Source organism: Zea mays, chromosome 5, assembly GCF_902167145.1.
Source record: "Zea mays cultivar B73 chromosome 5, Zm-B73-REFERENCE-NAM-5.0, whole genome shotgun sequence".
Classification (NCBI taxonomy): domain Eukaryota; kingdom Viridiplantae; phylum Streptophyta; class Magnoliopsida; order Poales; family Poaceae; genus Zea; species Zea mays.
This window is the reverse complement of record NC_050100.1, coordinates 111,392,152-111,410,432: the sequence shown is the minus strand read 5'-3', so window position 1 is coordinate 111,410,432 and position 18,281 is coordinate 111,392,152. Positions and strand designations below refer to the sequence as shown.

General features: G+C 41.0%; 1 pseudogene; it reads left to right on the top strand.

Annotated features, from left to right (window-relative positions):
- The first annotated feature begins 7,171 nt into the window (after positions 1-7,171).
- On the top strand, positions 7,172-14,542 carry LOC103626785 (uncharacterized; annotated as a pseudogene).
- The last annotated feature ends 3,739 nt before the right edge of the window (positions 14,543-18,281 follow it).

The following is an 18,281-nucleotide window of genomic DNA, read 5'->3' as shown; positions in this document are numbered from 1 at the left end:
TCTGATCCAGTATCTCTAATCAATGGAGTTCCCTTGGCCGCTCATAACCGCGAGCATGGCTGATATATCAGTTTCATAACACTCTGCAGAGGTTGCGCACTTTACCCACTAGTCGTGATTCCCTCTTGCCTCGGGCCGATCAAACCCTTAAACACTACCAAGGTGAATAGGCAGGGTCTCACTACGTAGCCTTTACAAAGATTCCCTGGGGCTGTAGCCGCTTGTTAGGTTTCCTAAATGCACCGCACTCCTCCCCAAGGGGCGAACCAACCTTGGCAGAGCGAGCCGCATACACCGAGCCCCATTAACGGCATGACGGCAAATCGATCTACACCCTAGTTCCTCTAATTACTCAGCTAAGGGCGTCCCACTCCACCCTCATGGTTGCACTATTTTCCCGGGCGGTCATCCAACGAACCAGTCCTTACGGAGAGGCACTCAAGAAACAGCTCGAGTCCCGTAAATGGCACAAGTACCATCATCATAATCAAAAGGGAAAACAGTGTATCATAGATAATCTCATCATGTTCATTGATTAATGTGAAGCGCTAGCATAAAGCTAAACTGAAATAACCCAACCAAAATAGGTAAATAAGGACAAGATAGACAAAAGCTAGTCAATCTTTAGGTATAAACTGTGTAAATGCGGGGAATGAATTATAAGAATGCGTAGGACATAGATGGGTCAAGGGACACTTGCCTTCACCAACCGACTGCTGCTCAGGGTCCTCACCTGCAACTCCTTCGGACTCCGCCAACTGACCGTTATCTATACGAGTTTCAAACATACATTCCACAAGTTTTAATACAAAAGAACAGTAGAATGCAAAAAATAGACAAACGTTCGATGCAGGGCTCCCACCTATGACTAAGCGAGAAATAGAAAGTAACGGTCGAGGCTACGGCCGAAGAGCGATCACGTCACACAGTTATAAATTAAAATACTCGTCTAAACATAATGGTATTAATTTAGCCATCGCGTTAAGCATAAGGTAAAGTCATGTTCCATATTTAATTGAACAGATTAAGGTAAGTTAAAAGGATTGTCGCGCGGTGAAACGCACGACACATCACTTAAATTGAAATAAGAAATAAACTACTCGTCGCGCGACGGGGCGCGCAACGAGACTCTTGCATTAGTTATAAATAAACGTTAAGCGTCGCGCGACGAAACGCACGACGGCATACGTCATCCAAACAGAATTTAAAATGGAACGTCGCGCGACGTCATACATTAAACAACCTAAAATTAAAATGGATCGTCGCGCGACGAAGCGCGCGACACAGCACATTAATAGAATCTGAAATTAAACCAATTCGTCGCACGATGAAGCGCGTGACGCAACATGTTCATTAAACTAAATTTTAAAAAACTAATTAAATCAAGGTTCGATCGCCGTGCGCGCTGGGGATGTGCGCCCCAGGGCACGCGAGGCCACGCCGGGGCACGCGCAGGGGCTGCCGGGGCGCGGGGCCACCGGGGCGCGGACGCGCAGGGCGAGCCGCCAGGCCGCGCGGGGGCGCGCGCGAGGGGCTGCCAGGGGCCGCCGTCGGGGGGGGGGGGGGGGCGGGGGGAAGCGCGTAGAGGGCCGCGCGGGGCGTGTGCAGGGGCGCTAGGGGTCGCCAGGGGGCCGCGCGGGGAAGCCGCCGGGGGGCACGGAGGAGGTCGCGAGGGCCGCGCGGGGCGCGGGCGGAGGGGCGCGCAGGGGCGCACGCAGGGAGGCCGCGCCGGGGAAGAAGAAGGGGAGGGTGAGGGGAAGAGAGAGAGGGAGAGGTGAGGGGAGCTCACCTCGGGGTCCAAATCCGGCGATCACCGTCTCCAAAACCTAGGGCACCACCGGGAGAGAGATTGAGAGAGAGGTGGGAGAGGAGGTTGCTGCGCGGGAGAATTGAATGAGGGAAAGAGAGACAAGGTGAGGGGGGCGCGCGCATCGGGAGGGGCAGGGCACCGGCCGAGCTGGGTCAGGTCGGTCTGGGCTGGGCCGCACCGCGGGTCAAAACCCAGTGGCATGCGCAACCACAGATTGGAATTCAATTCACGAAGCAAAATTTGAAACGAGACTAAGCAACACACGCGACTAAACATGACATCAGACGAAAGAAATATGATTCGGCATGATGCAACACCCATGTCAACTTAGGTTTTGTTTACACACGATATGGACACCAGTCGCTATACTGCTTTGAAATTGGGAAGAAGGAGCGAAACAGGAAGAGAAAAGAGAGTAACGCCTGAATTTGGTGAGAAAAAAGTAGAAGAAATTCTACCCCCAAATTCAGGGTGTTACATTAGTCCTCTCGTTGCTGTTCTTCTGGGTTGTCTGTTGATTACACCTTGGGCAGTTGTTGGCATAGTGGCCAAGTTCACCACACTTGAAACAGCCATTAGGTTGAACTGGGGTAGTTGTGTTGTTGTTCTTGGCCGGTATGTTCATGGCGCTTCCTTAACGATTCTGTTGTTGGACACTAGACCTTTGACCGGTTTGAGTGTTGTTTCTTTGCTGGTTCTGATATTGGTTGCTCCTCTGACCTTGTTGTCCAGACCGCTATGCTTGGTAGTTTGTGTTCCCACTCTGATTTCTAGAGCGGAACTGAGTACCTTGGGAGTTGTTTTGTCAGGTATTCCTGCTGGTCTGCCCTTGGTACTTTCTCTTGTGATCTGACAGCTCTTTTTTCCTTTGCTTTCAAGGCCAATTGCCTTGTTCAGCAGAATCTGGAAGTTGGGGAAGCTGTGGCTCTATAATTGGTAGTTCAAGGGTCCATTCAAACCTTCCAAGAAACATTCTTGGCGCTTCTTGTCAGTGTCCACTTCCCACTACAACACATGTGACCTTCTATGACAAATATGTGATGACACTAGTGAGAATCGTCATTAGATCGCTCTGTTTATGACGATTTCAATGAGACGTGTAAGTTTAATGACAAAAAACTAACCACCGTCATTAAAACTGTCATAACTCATTCTAACATACTTTTTGTGACGATGATCCATGACAATATGGGTTCGTCATGAGCATAAATCGTCATATTTTGCTCTACATCAGACTTGTGACAATTGTATGACAAGCTCATTCATCATTGATATATGTGATAGAATTTTTAAAATGAAATATTATATAATCGATGTAACGAGAGGTCCACCATCAAGGCTAAATGGGTTCTGCATGAGGTGCTTATTGATGTAACACATTAAATTATTTTTTAAATTGTTCATCTATTTATATTAAAGTGTCTCTAGTATATAGCCAATCTATAGGATTTTGCGTCCTATCACATTGTTTTGTAGCCCATAATATATTAACTTGCCCACGATGACAAATCTTTCGCACCTACGCATATGGTCAAGCTACTGTTTTATAGATGTGGAGAGGCAAGGCCAACTTTGTTACACATCTTTTAATTCTCGACCCATCTAGCGTCTTTGACTAGGAGCCCACTGTAATTGAAGAGTATTCAGTTGAATCCTATTGTTTTTTCCAAAAAAGTTGCATATATATTACAAAATTTATATCTATCAAGATTTTCATAATTTTTGATTCACCCCAAATATAACGACGATGAATAAATATAATATATAATATAATGTCGACGAATCAGAGGAGCGCATGCTACGTTTTTTGTTGTAACACTTGTGGCACTACATAAGCCTGGACTTCATTTCCCACACCTTACAAACATGACCTGATACAACATTTGCTTACACACACGTCAGAGCAGACAAATCAGCTAGTTGTGTCGTCGACTCCTTGATGAATGATTTTACTGCCTTAGCGACCCAGGCAACATGGCCCAATGGCAAGACGTGTTCAGGTCCATACACGTCAGGTAGTGTTTATTAAAAAAATTCAAGTGTGGATAAAGGCCACGAACTCATGCATAAAGGCCACATACACGACGGCTTGTGATCCACGCACACATGCATGGCTTCATAAAGGCCACGAACTCATAATAATCGTTTTCTACTACGAAATAGATTTATAGGAATAATTGTTTTCTGGGAAAACATAATACGGATGAATCCACGAGTCTCAGAACATGCATCTAGGTCAGGCAGCCCGCCGACTACAAGTATCGCAGGGTACAGACGCGGCTACAAGTATTGCAGGGTACAGGCTACAGGGTACAGGGTACAGACGCGGCTACAAGTATTGCAGGGTACAGGCTACAGGGTACAGACGCAACGACGGGTACAGACGCAACGACGGCTGTTCTGGCGCAGGAGCTTGAAGCCGTCGACGGCTGTTCTGGCGCTATCACCGCGGCAAGGTGTTTCCTGTCGTACAAGGGAGAAGAAACATCAAAAGGTTTGTAGATCAAAAGTACCATCTGTCACCATGAAAACAGACCTAGGTGTTACTCCTAATGGCTGTTATGATCCGTGATCCATCCTTCTAGGTGTAGGAACATAACATGGCCTAATGTTTGGCCTAAAACCATTAATCTTACCATACTTTTGCTTGTTCTTCCAGGATTCGCCATCTTCCAAGTCTCCAAGATAGAGCACTCGCCATCTTCCAGGATTCGCCATCTTCCAGGATTCACCATCAAGGTTTCATCCCTTGCTGCCGATAGAGACAACCACATATTCAATTTGAAATCTGTCCGGGCAAGGGAAACCTGTCTGCACAAGTTCACAGGTTAGTGACTAATATAGTGCAGGTTTCAGATTTCACATTAGTTTACAGGTTACACATAAAAACTTAACATGTTTCATAGACAGAACACTAGTTCACAGGTTTCAGATTTCACACAGGTTTAACATATTCACACCGAAGTTCACAGGTACACAGATTCATAGAATTCACACACAAGTTCACAGGTTTCTCTGATGTTCACTGGTACACACACAAAAGTTAACAGGTTTCACAGACTGAAAACTGGTTAGATCAGCTGTGCTGCAACTGATGAGAAACTAAAAGAAAGACAACTTCCATTGAAATAGAGTGCACATTTGCACTTTCAGAAGTACATGCGGGAATTAGAGATTCTAAAAGAGTACTAAAAAAGTGTGATAAGAAGATCTGTTACCATCTCTAGAATGCCATTTTGTACCATCAAATTAGTTTCCTGCAAGATGGGATTCAAATATACAGAACTTTAAGTTACTGTGTAACCTCTCAAAAATAAAATCATGAGAATAATAAAGAATTTGAAGAAGTAATTAAAAATCTAAAACTGGACCAACATTCTAGCTACCTTGCAATTGAATAAAAAATGAAGCATTATCTTCATGGCTAGTATTATATTTAGTTGGTATTAGTTACATTTATTCAGAAAATTTTAGTGGGTTAGAATTTTAATTTATCTAACCTTCATTCTTTTATTATTTCAATGTATGGCAGATGGACAGATCTTGGATCAATTCTAGGCTTTTCAGCAACAAGTATCTAGCCGGGGTGGATGAGTTCATGAAGTTTGTTGAAGAGCGGTTTCCTGATGCCGAGGAGATCCTATGCCCATGTCGACAGTGCTTGAATCAACTTTTTAACATAAATCACAAGTAGAGGATCACTTATATATTAATGGGATGGCGAGCACATACACAACATGGATACATCATGGAGAGCCACTATTGACTGGCAGATTAAATGAAAATGCTGACCATCTAGATGAACAACCTGGTTTGAATGAGGATGCTAGTATGAATGAGTATGAACAAGATAACCCTGATGATAGATTACCAGATATGGTGCATGAGTTATTCACATCTGAAGAAGGTACAGGGAAGTCCATGTTTGCAGTTGTGTTAGATGAGATGAAGTAGACACTTCACCCAGGTTCACCATTCACAAATTTTTCTTCATATCAAGTCATTTTCTCGGATCAGCAATGTGGCATTCAATGCAATTGTGAAGTTATTATCATTGTCGTCCCACAATGTAGCCTTCCAGCATCTTATAATGAAGCAAAGAAACTTATTCGTGTATTAGGACTCGGATATGAGTCAATCCATGTGTGCCCAAATAATTGTGTTTTGTTTCGGAAGGATTATGCAAAAAAGATGAATGCCCAGTGTGTGAAGAATCTAGATGGAAAAATGGTGAAGGTAAAAATAAGAGTCCTCAAAAGGTACTGCGGCATTTTCCTTTGAGGAGGCACAATGGCATAAGTTGAAGAGGAAAGTTGTGGAAAATGAGGTCAACCATCCAGCGGATGGTAAGGCATGGAAGGACTTCGATAAGCAACACGATTGGTTTGCAGAAGATCCTAGGAATATCAGGCTTGGTCTTGCAACAGATGGTTTCAATCCATTTGGGAAAATGAGCTCCTCTTATAGTATGTGGCCTGTTTTTGTTATCCCTTACAACTTTCCTCCATGGGTATGTGTCGAGCAATCAAACTTCATGATGTGTCTACTCATCCCTCGCAAAGAATGCCCAGGAAAGGATTTTGATGTCTTTTTAGAGCCACTAATTGATGAGTTGCAAGATCTTTGGTTGGGTGTCAATACTATTGATGCAAGAGCTGGAAAAGAGTTTATTCTACATGCTACGGTGCTATGGTGCATACATGATTATCCAGCGCTAAGCACATTGTCTGGTAGAGTCACTAGAGGGTATTATGCTTGTTTGCATTGTGACAAAAATCCCTGCTCTAGAAGAATACGAAATAAGATTTGCTATATTGGGCATCGACGATTCCTTGAAAAGGATCATCCATGGAGAAAAAAGAAAGACTTTGATGGGAAAGTTGAAAACCGTGACAATCCAGAGGCATTTAGTGAGGTTGAATTGAAGCAGCAGTTGGACAGTGTCAAGGATGTTAGACCAGGAAAGCATCCTCAAAACAAGAAGAGAAAGCGGGATGCAAATGATGGACAATGTTGGAAGAAAAGGTCGTGTTTGTGGGATTTGCCTTACTGGACAGGTTTGAAGCTGCGACATAACCTTGATGTGATGCACATCGAAAAAAATATATGTGAGTCAATTCTTGGTACATTACTAGGTATTCCCGGGAAGTCGAAGGATAGTATTAATGCTAGGATTGATATGGAAGACATGGGCATACGAAAATCTTTGCATTTGAAGCGGCATCTTTTCTTATCCCCTGCAACTTCCCATACTGCGCACCGACCTCACCTTATGGCGGCGGCGGCGGCGCCTGTGGGAGGGACTTCACCTGCACGGGCGGCTTCACGGCTTCCGCGTCCTTCAGCCGATCCGAAGACACCATGCCTCCTGGGAGGAAGGGAATACGAAGCACAAGGCAACCCTCACCAGGTAAATTTCAATCGCTCTCAGATTCGATAGGCCATAGAGGAAGCTCGCTGATTCTCTTCTCCACCTGAGCTATGTCAATCCAAGTCCAAGGGAGCACGAAAATGAGCTCCTCCTCCAGATGTGACTCATTGCTGGGTCACACTCACACCTCTTTCCTCTGCACCCTGCTGCAATATTGCTTTCATGCTTGATTTATATTATATAAGTATATAGTATGTGGTATGTGAACTATTTGAAGCAACTCTAGCAAGCACAGTAACATCCATACCTCATCATGCATTATTTTAAATGCTTGTTTAACAGGAATCTGAGTGTCCTAAACTGTTAACTGAAATGTTCATATGAAACTGTTAACTTCATTGCTGATCAGTCCATATTCAGTTTGTTCCTTTTATATAGTAAGTAGTAAATAGTATGAATTGTAATTGTTCAGTCGATAGTTCTGAGGCTTGTACAGACCATAAATATTGAGTCCGAGAAATCTCACTACGTTCAGTGTGCTGAGGCTTGTACAGACTGTAAATTTTTCAGTCGAATGAATATGAGTAAGAGTCTTCGTTGGATCAATTGGTAGTTATTTGTTGGGGCTTAGTCCAAATTACATGAGTTTTGCAAGCTAGTTTTCTAAACAATTAGTTGAAAGTTTTGGCTAAAAACTTAGTCCAGTTGTGGCAGATACACTCCAACTAATGTTCTTAAGTGCATCACTTGAAGATTTTTTACCTACTTCAAATGTGGTTTCTTTGTTCAGCATTTTTTACCACTAGCAGCCAGTTTTTATAAATGTCTCATATATCAAAGATTAGCTGATTACTTAAAAATAGTTACTTGGTTTTATGTATTAAAATATCTAGCTGATTACTTAAAAATAGTTACAGGTAAATCTTTATTTGATAAAACAAAGATACAAACTCACTGTTCTAATGTTGTCTATTACTTAAAAATAGTTACAGGTAAATCTTTATTTGAGAAAACAAAGATACAAACTCATTGTTCTAATGTTCTCTAGTTTTTGAAGCAAAAATAATAGGTTCTAAAATTGTTCTCTACCTAATTAAGTTGGGTGGTGTAAGAGCTAAATCTTAGCACACTAGACAAGTCTCGTTACACACATCCATTTCTACCTCAACTAATTTGGGTTTCCAAAGCTGAAACAACACTTGTCTGTTAACCAAAAATCAGCGATGCAAATTTCTTCTGTGTGAACAGTACAAGAGCAATCACTTAGTTTTTGATAAAGACAGATGCTCGGCAATCACCTACAGTTTGTTCAGACTCAAACACAAACTACAGAGTTTTCACATCATGGATCGTGCCTTAGCAAAACTTAACACCGCCTTCGACAGTGTGCTTCCACTGCTACAAGTGTTCTTGGTGCCGTACTTCTTGCCATCCTCAAATAAATTGTTCCCTGAACAACACAAAGCACATTACAAACTTCAAATTGTCAGAGGACTGCAAAAACTGAAATTGAGTCCGAGATTGGTACCCACGACTGACCAATGAGCAGGGCCTATTCAGTTTGTTCCTTTTATATAGTAAGTAGTAAATAGTATGAATTGTAATTGTTCAGTCGATAGTTCTGAGGCTTGTACAGACCATAAATATTGAGTCCGAGAAATCTCACTACGTTCAGTGTGCTGAGGCTTGTACAGACTGTAAATTTTTCAGTCGAATGAATATGAGTAAGAGTCTTTGTTGGATCAATTGGTAGTTATTTGTTGGGGCTTAGTCCAAATTACATGAGTTTTGCAAGCTAGTTTTCTAAACAATTAGTTGAAAGTTTTGGCTAAAAACTTAGCCCAGTTGTGGCAGATACACTCCAACTAATGTTCTTAAGTGCATCACTTGAAGATTTTTTACCTACTTCAAATGTGGTTTCTTTGTTCAGCATTTTTTACCACTAGCAGCCAGTTTTTATAAATGTCTCATATATCAAAGATTAGCTGATTACTTAAAAATAGTTACTTGGTTTTATGTATTAAAATATCTAGCTGATTACTTAAAAATAGTTACAGGTAAATCTTTATTTGAGAAAACAAAGATACAAACTCACTGTTCTAATGTTGTCTATTACTTAAAAATAGTTACAGGTAAATCTTTATTTGAGAAAACAAATATACAAACTCATTGTTCTAATGTTCTCTAGTTTTTGAAGCAAAAATAATAGGTTCTAAAATTGTTCTCTACCTAATTAAGTTGGGTGGTGTAAGAGCTAAATCTTAGCACACTAGACAAGTCTCGTTACACACATCCATTTCTACCTCAACTAATTTGGGTTTCCAAAGCTGAAACAACACTTGTCTGTTAACCAAAAATCAGCGATGCAAATTTCTTCTGTGTGAACAGTACAAGAGCAATCACTTAGTTTTTGATAAAGACAGATGCTCGGCAATCACCTACAGTTTGTTCAGACTCAAACACAAACTACAGAGTTTTCACATCATGGATCATGCCTTAGCAAAACTTAACACCGCCTTCGACAGTGTGCTTCCACTGCTACAAGTGTTCTTGGTGCCATACTTCTTGCCATCCTCAAATAAATTGTTCCCTGAACAACACAAAGCACATTACAAACTTCAAATTGTCAGAGGACTGCAAAAACTGAAATTGAGTCCGAGATTGGTACCCACGACTGACCAATGAGCAGGGCCTATTCAGTTTGTTCCTTTTATATAGTAAGTAGTAAATAGTATGAATTGTAATTGTTCAGTCGTTAGTTCTGAGGCTTGTACAGACCATAAATATTGAGTCCGAGAAATCTCACTACGTTCAGTGTGCTGAGGCTTGTACAGACTGTAATTTTTTCAGTCGAATGAATATGAGTAAGAGTCTTCGTTGGATCAATTGGTAGTTATTTGCTGGGGCTTAGTCCAAATTACATGAGTTTTGCAAGCTAGTTTTCTAAACAATTAGTTGAAAGTTTTGGCTAAAATCTTAGCCCAGTTGTGGCAGATACACTCCAACTAATGTTCTTAAGTGCATCACTTGAAGATTGTTTACCTACTTCAAATGTGGTTTCTTTGTTCAGCATTTTTTACCACTAGCAGCCAATTTTTATAAATGTCTCATATATCAAAGATTAGTTGTTGCCTTGCCACTAGTAATAATAACATACCAAAGAAATTTCTCTACTGTGTACAGTACTAATACATTATCTAGTGATTATTCCATCCATTTTCAAATTGGGATTTCATTCCTTCTTTTCTAATGTTTTTAGTGTTTTATTTTTTTGCTACTGTGCTCTTGTGGGTCAGTACATGCATTTGTCTTCTATTATTTTTTAGAGTGATTTATTATTTATCATATCATGTCATTAATGTACAGAAATCACTTCTACTGAGTATGAGAAACAAAGGGCAGCAAATGTGATGAGGAACAATCAGATGTTCCAACGGCTTGGGATTAATCAGTTACGCACAATGATGACTGCTACAAGAGTAAAGAGCACATATGATGGTCCAGAGGAATCAGGGTCTTTGTTTGACGGCGAGGATAGTGAAGGTTCTGATCCAGAGGAGGTAAGCAAGTTTCTAATTCATCTATTTGTTTCCTCATGTTATATATCATTACACTTGCATTTGCAAACAAATTGATATGCACATGATTATTGTGTTATACCTACAGGATTCCCATGTTGCACAAGGTGTACATAGCCACAACCCAACTCATGTTGTTGACAAACCTACACAACAAACACGAGGTTCTAAAAGGGTTGTGGCCCCTGATGTTCATGGACAACAGATTAGATTCACTAGGCAAAGGAGTGCTGCCACAAATCAACAATCCTCCCTAAGCCTAACTACTACTACACAAGCTGGTTCAAGAGCCACCACAAACCAAGAATCCACCCAAAACTTGGCTGCTGCAACACAATTTACTTCAAGTGTTGCCACTGAGCAAGAGGCCTGACTACTGCTGCACAACCTAGTTCTCCCACACAAACTGAGGTCAATGACCACAATAGAGATGAAGGCAAGTGATTCTTTGTTATTCAATGCATTTATTAATGTATCAAATAATCTAAAATTTCTCAAATAAATTAATCTGTCATTCTCATGATCTGTAGTAGCTATATATAATATTGATAAAAAGCCTGAGCACAAAGATCTTCGTGTAACGGAGTGCCTGTGTAGGTAACAAATCCTCTATATACAGATTTCAGTTATAGAATGCATGTGTAGGTAACAGATGCAACTAGTACTTGATTTTTGATTATTGGGCTGTTAAACATAGAACAAGGCTAGAGCAATGAAGTTGCATATTTGTCTAGATATTACTTTATGTTCTGCTCTGTCTAGGGAAAATGCTCACATGCACCAGAACCCATATGATCTGTGCCATTCACTAGATTGTTTCTGCTACTTTGAAAATTTAATATCTTTTTGCCTTTTATGATGCTAATCACCAGAATTGGTACCAAGGCAAAGAAGTAGGGGCAAACAACTTGAATCCTTGAGCAGAGGGTTAGGCACTAAGATTCCAATCCAAATCTCTAATGGGAAGCGAAGGCCAGAGCCACCTATTCAGGCTGCAAAGTTTGCATCGGAGGGTGGGATCATACTGAGCCAACACATTCCAATATTTCCACACTGGAAGGAGTACAAGAAGCAAGAGAACGAGGGTAAAATTACAGACTACATTGGGAAGCTTGCTGTAAGTCATTTTCCCCTCACTTGTTCAGTTACAGATCATTGCCCTTTTCAATTGAGTATCATAGAGTCACCACTTCTTTGCTAGGGTCAATTCACCATGGATGTTGAGAGTAATGCAGTAAAAGATGCATGTGTTGATATGCTAAAGGGTGGACAGCGCCAAATGAGGTATAGGCTGAAAAAAAGTACTTCACTGGAGTTCCTGCAAATCAAGTGAGGACTACATCACCTGTGTCATGTATGACTGATGATCAATGGAGAGAGTTGGTACAAATGTGGTCTAGCCCAAACCACAAGGTATTTGCGATCAAGCTCCACTTATCACTCTATATAAATAATATTTTCATTTATGAAGTGTTTGGAATGCAACTTTTCTTTTTCTTGGGAAAATTGTTCTTTGTTAGTACTATTTGAGAACCTAGTGGTTGATTCCACCTCCAATAGTTCAGTAACCGTTTATGTGTGGCCTGTATTGATCATTATCTGAGCCTCTTGCATGTTACCTCATTTAGGACATGAGAACACTAGTTTGCTACAAATTGAGCAGTTTCCTATTGGCTACAAAAACACCTTGTACATCACAGTGATATTTTTTTGGCCAACATAATTTAATTGAGTATTATGGGTGTAGGACTAATCTGCCCTTCCCTCTCCCTCCTCGCTCTCTTCTCTAATAAGGTCATGGCCAAGTTTTGCTTGCTGTTGGTAAAGTGCTGCTTGCTGTTCCATCAAATGAAGGTGTTGCTTGCTGTCATGCTGTAAGAAATAAAGCAGCAAGAATTCTGATGCTAGCAGCAAGCAACATGATTTCTAAAAATTATGATTAGCAACAACAGCAAGCAGCAACTAGTTCATTTTCAATAGCAAGCAGTTCACTTTCAAGCACACCAAAAATTGTTTTCTGATTAGCAAGAACAGCAAGCAGCAACCAGTTCAGTTTCAATAGCAAATGGTTCAACAACTGTTTCAGTTTAACCAGTTTTCTGTCTTACTCGCTGCAAGAACAACAAGCAAGCAACCATTTTAGTTTCAACCAGTATTATGAATTTCTGAATTTTCCATGTGATATATGAGTTGACAGACTTATTATTTACCTTCACTCAATATTAATGTAACCCAAGACAAAATTATTGAAGTGTCTTATATGCTTTTCAATGTCCATATTATCCTCTAAAAGTAGTCTGTTTTTGTTCTGTATTTATGATGAAAAGATACCTCCTACAATTATGAAAATATGTTGCAAGCTGCACTCGTTTTATGACTAAAGTTGATTGTATATTCATAAACATAATCTATTAATTTATTATCGCTATTTTGTCTACCTTACAATTGTATTTTACATACAGAACAATTGTGTGAAGAACAAACTTAATCGTGAGAAGGTGCAATTTCCACAGTGCACATGATCTCAATCATATGTTGCAAAAGCTTATGTAGTGGTAAGAAACTAATTATGTTATGCTTGGAGGAACTTGTTGTGTCTCACAATCTTGGTTATTGTATGGATTGCTACTGCTACCAACACAATCGCTGCATTATCTCTAATATTTGAGTCACATCTTTTGTTTGTTAGTGTATACACTGATTCCTGGTTGTCTATTTTTTTCAACAATATTTTTTTGTGTATTTACAGTAGTGTAGCTGCATCTAATTTTCATAACATAATTATAGCATTGTTCCTAGCAGTAGTGTGTATTTATAGCATTGTTCCTAGTTCCTGGTTCCTGTTTGTTAGCGTATACACCTGAATGAAGCACATAATTACTCATGAGAAAACCTTGCTATAATTAGCTTATGTTTTGATCTCCATGCTGATCAAATTGTTGCATTGAAATTAATTTATGTTTTGTTCTCCATGCTGATCAAATTTATTTGACTTCATTTCAGAGACAAGAAAAATATAAAGATGTCGAACCTAGTGCAATTGATCTTTTCAAGGAGATGCATTGCAGCAAGAAAAAAGGATTTAGTGAAGCTGTTCAGAAAGCCATAGTAAGTACATGTTTTTCTCTTTGTTACTACATTCCAATTTTTATTACACTATATTAAGTTTTAATACTTATGCTAGGGTGATATGGAAGCAATGGTGGCAACACCAGCTGAAGATGGACAGCTTGCAAAGTCTGCAACAGAAGTTGTTTCCAATGTGTTGCCGGGTTCAAGTAAATTTCTTCACGATGCTGGCCTTTTGCCCTCCTCCAAGAGAAGCAACACAGGGACTATTTCAGCAAGAATGCAAGAGCTTGAGTCTCAATTGGACAATGAGAGGCGAGAAAAAGATGGACTTCGAGAAGATATGGATACCTTAAAAGCCAAGTCACAAGCATCTGAGGCAACCATTGCTAATCAATCAACTGAGATTGCAGATTTAAAGAAGTCCTTAGCAGAAAATAGCATCCTACTTCGACAGATATTAAGTATTAGTCGTGATCAGGTGAATCCTTAAGCATGCTTGCTAAGATGCTGGTGTCAACCATCCTGAAGACATATCTCACAAAACTGTGGACCTCTTTTTATCCTTATGTTTGCTATATGGAACTGCAACTTACAGTCTATTATATGTGTTCTCTTGCTATAGAGTTTTAGTACTTGTCTGGTTTAAGAATTATGAACCATGTTCTTTTGTGTGTTGGACATATTATGCTTGAAATATATGGATGTTGGAAACAGTTGTGACTTTGGATGATTGTGAAATATATGCATTATGTTTTAGATGGTTGTAGGCATCAATGTATTTAGTGATGAACCAAAATATCACAATATGATTGCCACGTCACCTGCCATGTCATCAACCATACAAGTGTTTTGTGACAATAAATTTCGTCATAATTTATTTGACACGTCATCTGCCACGTCATCCATTTTATGATGAAATTTATTGTCACAAAGTTATTGCCACATCAGCATCCACATAAGCTTATTTATGACGACTATATCTGTCATAAAATTTTGCCACGTCACCCACCACGTCATCAGCCATGTGGCAACCTGTCCAGTGCTACACTTAATGACGTTTTCCCCTCATCTATGATGATTTGGAGCATCATAGATTTAATGACGAAAATATGTGGTCGTCATTAAATCTGTGACGTTTCTTAACCATTCGTCATAGAAGGTGCTTTAACACGGCCCTTCAGTGACGACAGTGTTTTTGTCATAAAGTCGTCACAACCACTTATGCTATGACAAAAATACCATTGTTGGTGACGTAATCTAAATGTCATAGAAGGTCACATGTGTTGTAGTGTCCTATGGGGCGTAATGTGAAAGCTGGGTGAAGCAATCATGGTACTCACTAACGGACATGTTTCCTTGAGTGAGGGAAAGGAACTCATCTACTTGAGCTTCATTATTCCTGAGGGAATATGGTGAGCATGGAAGTTCACTTGGAACTCATGCCAGGTTATGGCATCAGCATTGGCATGTGCCGCGGTGAAGGCATCCCACCAATCGGACTTGGCTCCTTCGAGTCTTCCTGAAGCGTACAAGACCTTCTCTCTGTTATTCCACTGGGTGATGTCCAATTTCTTCCCAATGACCTTAAGCCAGTCATTGGCATCCAATGGGTCAACTGCATGAGAGAAAGCAGGCGGGTGATGACTCATGAAGTCCCGGTGCTTGTCTCTAGCTTGGGGTGCATGTCGTTGTTGTTGTTCTTGGTACTGTTGGTTCTGTTGATTTTGCTGAATCTGCTGCACTGAAGCTGTGAGTCCTTGCAGAAGTTGCATCTGCGCCGAGATGAATTGATCCATAGTGGTGTTGGATGTTGGGGGCGGCAACTACTGACCACGCTGGTTCTGATGGTTATTGAGACCTGATCGAGTGTTCACCATCTGGTTGGTTAGAAAGTGCAATCCTAGGGTAAGTGAGGAGCAAAAAAGATTCTAGGGGAATAGCTTATTATTAAGGTTAAATTTATTATTATTTTTATGCTCTTATGTCGATCATTCCATAAGACCATTGCACTCAAGCAAAAATCCAAATCAAACATTGCAAACAACACCATCACATGGTTGTTATTATTATAAGTGTAATAATAGAAAAGTGTTCATCGTCTAACGTGAAAACTAACTTATTACAACATAAGTGAATAATCTAAAGCAGTCTGGTGATAGATCCCGGTTCTCCATAGCGGATCCTCTTGCAGGGAGGGGATAACGCCATGGCAGGGACTTGAACTTTAGGAGGATTCCTTCCATCAAGCTAAGCTTCCAGGGCTACGATCCTTGCGTGTGCATCCTCCAGCTCCAAGTGTACCCTAGAGAGGTCCAGGGTAGCACTATCCAGGTCGGTGTTAAGACCTGCCACCACACCAGCTAGGGTGTTGAGGCGATCTTCTCTAGCTCCACCTTGAATAATGCTGGTCTGGCTTTCTCCACGAATACGCAGAGGAAGATGTCTGTACTTCGTGTTGTGCAGCTACAGCCGGTAGGTGGTTGAGGGACCACATAGTTCGCCTAGCAGCATCGCTGACAGAAGCAGCGTAGGTGGATAGGGGCGTCAGAGACTCATGAACTGACAGAGTCATGATCCCTCTATCACCTGCATCCATCACCGTGACATGAATGCGAGTGATGTAGTAGCAAGCCTGAGGAGGCTCGTACACTCGCCTTGTCTCATACAGGGGTCGGACACAGGTTCCCAACGCATGCAGAACATACTACAGCAGGTTAGGGAAGTGCCCTATCTCGATCATTGAGGTATAATGTTCAGTCACAGGCCATAACCCCATGTAGTGGTCCTGTTGTTGATCGTTGGCTTCATCGTTAATGTTTTCTTCTTCTTCGTCTTCATCATCGTCACCAGAGTCGTCCGGATCGTCGCCTCTGGGAGTAGGGGCTTGGACTGCTGGTGCTAGCGATGCTGAAGTTGACAATCTAGCTGCGAAGGCTAGTGATTCTGCCAACGGGGTGGGCGTAGCCAGAAACTCCTTCGAGCTGTCATCCAGAATGACTCCGTTCTCCACACGAATGCAAGGGAGATCCACAGGGATTTCCTCGACTACCACTGGGTAGACAGGAACTTGCCGTGGCGGAGGGATGTAGTTGGTGTTGATCCGAGTGGTTTGGATAGTACGAACCATCTATACAAGAAAATGTCAACTTAGTTGATGTTTAAAGAGGTAAGGTTAATAAAAGAATTTTGTAAGAACAAAATTAGCATGTTTTGAACAGACTAGGCTTTCCATTTCTATCTAGTCTAATGACCTAGAGTCAGCATAGCTTTGATACCACTTCTGTCACACCCGGTCTGGGGCCAAAACCGAATGCATAGCATATGTGGGCCAGGATCCATTTTTCACACATATGTGGACGTCACAAGTGTATTATATCAAAAGACAATGCAATAAAGGTGTAAAGAGGGTAGAGTAACTTTATTACATCATCCAGAACATTGTATCTTAACAAGTATCTAATCAAAGTACGACGAAACTAAACATGGACACTCTTCCACAGGAAGGTGACTGGCGCATCGTTAGACTCAAAACTCATCAACGTCATCTGCAAAGTCTTCGTCATCACCCTCTGATCAAAATATTAGCAAGGGTGAGCTCACTTATGGTCGGGGCTCAGCAAGTGGGGGAAATTAATGCAAGTTAACAAGGTAGGCTATAAACGAGCGGTAAGCATTTTAGTTGGTCAATATTTTATTAGCAACACATGTCTTACTAATAAGTGTGTATCCGAAATATCCCAATTAATCAAAGGTATAGATTATATCAAAAGCACTTAAGTGAAATCACTTAAGAAAACCACCGTTAGATCATCAGATCACGATTTATTTTCCATCTTTAAGTTCAATTATCATGTGAGGGTCTAGGTTGCTCTTAACCGTGAGCACGACTGAGATATCAGTTTTACACTCTGTAGAGGTGGTACAACTTTACCCACAAGCCATGTATCCCATCTAGCCTGGGTTGATCGGACCCGTAAACACTGCCGAGGTGAAAGGCTAGGGATCCATTATGAGGATTTCACAAAATATCCTTAGTACAAAGCCACATCAGTATTGATGACCCTATGGGTGAGGTAACTTAGCCAAGACTACCACCCCATGTTAACATGAGCTGCCACCAAACCATTGATGCCCCCTCTTGCCCATCTTTCAGGTAGGGTTGCTAAGCACTAAGTCTATAGAGCTAATTACCAAAGTTAGAGCCATTATAGCACTCGTGGTTGCACTATTATCCTAGGTGGTCACTCCATGTTCCATTTAACATAAAATGTTCTTGTGTAACCATCGGGTTAACATCATAATAAAACATCATTTCTAGAACATAGTATCATTAAAAGAGTGACATCATATTCACCCAGTTGAGCAATAGCAAAATTTGCTAAGCAAAGCATTTATCCCAGGGTAATTCAAGGAATAGGGTTGGTAATTCTTGGAAATCCTTATTTAGGCA